The sequence below is a fragment of the Chenopodium album genome, chromosome 7 (assembly GCF_948465745.1).
Source record: "Chenopodium album chromosome 7, dcCheAlbu1.1, whole genome shotgun sequence".
NCBI lineage: Eukaryota > Viridiplantae > Streptophyta > Magnoliopsida > Caryophyllales > Amaranthaceae > Chenopodium > Chenopodium album.
This window is the reverse complement of record NC_137840.1, coordinates 37217881-37222482: the sequence shown is the minus strand read 5'-3', so window position 1 is coordinate 37222482 and position 4602 is coordinate 37217881. Positions and strand designations below refer to the sequence as shown.

The window sequence follows — 4602 nt, the reverse complement described above, 5'->3', positions numbered from 1 at the left end:
CAAACCCCCAAGCATCCTTAAAGATGTGAGGCCACCACAACCCGCTATGCAAGACCTTCAATGTTGTTTTGTTTGCTCCCATATGCCCTCCACAAGGATTGAAATGACACATCTTGAGCACATTTTGCACTTCTTCATCCGGAACACACCTACGGAGCAAACCATCTACTCCTCTCTTGTAGAGAATGGGTTCATCCCACACATAGTGCCTTGCTTCCCTTTTTAGCTTCTTCCTTTGGTTTTTGGAGAAATCGGGAGGGAATTCTCCACAAGCCAAATAGTTCACCAAGTCGGCCAACCATGGAAGCTTCTTCTCATTCAAGATATAGAGCACATCATCTCTCAATTCATCGAAAATGGGAATTTCATCATCATTAGCTTTAACATTCTCCAATCGGGAAAGATGGTCCGCAACCACATTTTCGGCCCCTTTCTTATCCCGGATTTTAACATGAAATTGTTAGAGAGACAAGACCCATCGAAGTAGGCGAGGTTTGGACTTTTTCTTTGCCACAAGGTACCTAATAGCCGCATGATCGGTATAAATAATAGTTTTGGAACCAATTAGGTAGTTCCAAAACTTCTCAAAAGCATGCACCACGGCAAGAAACTCCTTCTCCGTTGTAGTGTAGTTCTGTTGAGCTTCATTCAAGGTCTTGGACATGTAGTAAATGACGTGAAGTTTCTTCTCAATTCTTTGTCCAAACACCCCCCCAATTGCAACATCACTAGCATCGCACATAAGTTCAAATGACAAATCCCATCTTGGCCCTTGCACGATTGGAGTAGAGATCAAAGCCTCCTTTAATTTGTTGAAAGCTTGAAGACACTTTTCATCAAAAATAAAGATGGCATCCTTTTGAAGAAGAGCATTTAGGGGTCTAGCAATTTGTGAGAAATCCTTGATAAATCTCCTATAGAACCCGACATGCCCCAAAAAGGATCTTACTCCTCTCACATTAATTGGAGGTGGCAATTTTTCAATTACTTCAACTTTGGCCTTGTCGACCTCAATCCCCTTTCTTGATATCTTGTGACCAAGGACGATTCCCTCTTCAACCATGAAGTGACATTTTTCCCAATTTAGGACCAAGTTGACCTTCTCACATCTTGCTAAGCATTTGCCCAAATTAGACAAACAATCTTCAAATGAAAGGCCCCTAACCAAGAAATCATCCATGAACACTTCCATTTCGGCTTCAAGCATGTCTCCAAATATACTCATCATGCACCTTTGAAAGGTTGCCGGTGCATTGCAAAGTCCAAACATCATTCTCCTATATGCAAAAGTACCATATGGACAAGTAAAAGTTGTCTTCTCTTGATCATCTGAGTTTATGAGGATTTGAAAGAATCCCGAATAACCATCAAGAAAGTAATAATACTTGTGCTTTGTTAGTCTTTCAATCATTTGGTCGATAAAAGGAAGAGGAAAATGATCCTTGTTAGTGGATACATTTAGACGTTTATAGTCTATGCACATCCTCCAACCGGTCACCATTCTAGTTGAAATGAGATCACCATTCTCATTTTCAACTACGGTCATTCCTCCCTTTTTAGGGACCACATGAACGGGGGAAACCCATCTAGAACTCGAAATGGGGAAGATGATGCCGGCATCAAGGAGTTTGGAGATTTCTTTCTTCACCACCTCCCCCATTTGAGGATTGAGTTTCCTTTGCCTCTCAATGGAAGGCTTAGCACCCTCCTCGAGTGTTATGTGGTGCATACATAAAGCGGGACTAATACCTTTGAGGTTATCAATGGTATAGCCCAAAGAACCTTGGTGGTTTCTTAAAATACCACATAACATTTGAGTTTGGCACTCGTTCAAAGAAGAATTCATTATTACCGGAAAAGTTGAATTAGGACCCAAAAACTCATACCTTAGGTGTGATGGTAGAGGTTTTAAATCTACCATTGGAACACCCTTATCTTCTCTTGAGGTAGCTATTTCCAAGGCATCATTGCTTGTGATTCCCATGCATACTTGCTCAATGCTTTCTTCCGTACTTCCTTCATACAATGTCATCTACTTGCCTTGCTCACCTATCTTTTCCTTATTCAAAAGGACATTCTCAAGGGCATCGTTAGTAGTGAGCAAGTGCTCATGCATAGAAGGTTACAATGGAATCAATAGTATCAATCATCATGCAATTATCAAGATTAGAGCTTGGATATTTCATGCTTTCATTCAAATCAAATTCTATTACCTCATCTCCTACTTTTAGTGAAATTTTAGCACTTTTAACATCTATTAAAGCACCCGAAGTAGCAAGAAAAGGTCTTCCTAGAATTATTGGAATGTTAACATCTTCATCCATCTCTAACACAACAAAATCCACCGGGATTACAAACTCCCCCACCCTTAGAGGAACATCCTCTACCTTACCCTTTTGAAATTTAATAGAGAGATCGGCCAATTGTAGGGTGATGTTGGTGGGTAGAAGTTCCCCTATCCCAAGTCTTTGGTATACCGAGTATGGCATTAGGCTAACACTAGCCCCTAGGTCACACAAAGAATTATCAATTTGCATCTTGTATATTGCATATGGGATAGAAAAGTTACCGGGGTCTTTCAATTTGGGTGGCATCTTGTTCATGATAATTGCACTACAATTCTCGGTGAGACTCACCGTTTCAACCAATTCACACTTTCTCCTTCCACTCAAAATATCTTTCAAAAACCTAGCATAGTTAGGCATTTTCTTGATAGCATCGGTAAAAGGAATTGAAAGGTGAATTTATTTTAATGTTTCAAGAAATTTTCCAAATTGCACATCTAATTTGTTTCTAACAAATTTGTGAGGATATGGTAGCTTTTGCAATTGTTTTGTTTCTCTCTCTTTTTCTCTTTTCTCTATTTTTCAAAATCATGGTTTTGCTCTCTCTCTTGTTCAAAATCACTTTCAAGGGGAGGCTCACTCATGTTCATTCTCTCATTGCTTCTTTTAGGAACACTTTCTTCCAACACTTTACCACTCCTTGTTGATATAGCATTTACGGGCCTCTTAAGATCTAGTCCTTGGGGTGGTAGTTTAGAAATGCTAGTCCCTTCCTTCAAAGCATTGGCCAATTGAGAAATTTGTGTTTCAAGCATTTTATTATGGGTCATGACTTCACTAAATTTCTTCTCACTAGAGGCCATGAAAGTATTGAACATTTTAGTTTGATTTCCCATCATTTCCTCCAAGCTAGACCTACTATGTGGCGCTTGTGCATAGTAGTTGTCTTGGGAAGCTCTATTTCCTCCAAGCTCTATTTGATTAGAAGAACCTCTATTATTATTGTTGTTCGAATTGTTCTGATTATTAGAGTTTCCCCCTTGGTGGTATTGCCCTTGATTTCCATAGTTTCCTTGATTATCATGATTATGGTTACCATAACCACCTTGTTGGTTGTAGTTACCTTAGGGATTTTGGTCCCTTTGGTTCCTATTTCCCCATTGATTTTGGTTATGGTAATTGTAATCATTTCCTCTTTGGTTATAGGATTTCCCCCCTTGTTCTCTTCAATTTGGTGGTAAGTATCTTTGATTGTCATTCCTATGTCTATTATCATAAGACAAGGCATTGACTTGTTCATTTTCATTTTCATTACCATCTTCGTATTGGGCTTGGGGTTGGGAATCATAATTAAAAGAAGAGGTATCATGGTCATATATATGACCCACAATTTTCACAAAACAAACATCCATGAGGCATGTCATTAGAAGTAGAGGGAGAAGAGTTATAATTCATACCTCTCCCCTTAGATTGGGAGGGATGCTCTTGTGTTGAATTAGAGGTCTCTAGTTTTGCCTTGATGGACGTCATCTCCTTTCCAAGGTTGGCGATTTGGGAAGTCAAATGGTTGATGGAATTAAGGTGATCAACGGTGTAAACCACATTTCCTTTCTTGTTTAGAGACTCTCTCTCTCCTTCTTGCCAATCCATGTGGTGCCTCACCACATCCTCAATTATCTCGATGACTTGCTCCTCCGTTTTGTTCATAATCGGGCCGCCCGCTCTCGCATCCAAGCTAGTCTTTCCTTGTGGGCTCAAGCCCCCATAGAAAATTTGAAGCACTTGATATGACGGAATTCCATGATGAGGGAACTCCCTTTGATATTCCTTGTATCGTTCCCATGCTTCATATATGGTTTCACTAGACTTTTGACGGAAACCTTGGATCAAAGCCCTTGCCTCGGCCGTCTTCTTTTGAGAATAGAATCTCCCTAAGAAAGCCGTGGTGACCTCGTCCCAAGTTCTCAAGGAGTTAGGCCTCACCTCCTTCTCAAGCCATTCAAGAGCCCTTCCTATCAAAGAAAAAGGAAATAGCTTTAGTCTCACAAACTCTTGAGTTACCCCATTTACCTTGATCGTGTTGTAATAATTTTCAAACTCGTTCAAGTGTGTAAGAGGGCTCTCATGTTTTGCTCCACTATATTGCCTCCTTTCAGTCAAATTAATCATTGCGGGCCGAATCTCGAAGTCATTGGCTTGAGTAACGGGTGGATCAATGCCGCTTGAAGCTGTATAAGCTCCCGGAGTTCCCAACTCCTTTAAAGGTCTTTTAGGTGGTGGTTCCGCGTCACCCATTTGATCTCGATCCTCCTCGAAA

The 4602-nt window shown here is 40.4% G+C and overlaps 1 non-coding gene across 1 annotated transcript; it reads left to right on the top strand.

Annotated features, from left to right (window-relative positions):
• Window positions 1-4080: 4080 nt before the first annotated feature.
• LOC145641126 (small nucleolar RNA R71) lies at window positions 4081-4186 on the top strand. The gene has a single exon (XR_014115191.1). It is a non-coding gene; the product is annotated as a small nucleolar RNA R71 (small nucleolar RNA).
• The last annotated feature ends 416 nt before the right edge of the window (window positions 4187-4602 follow it).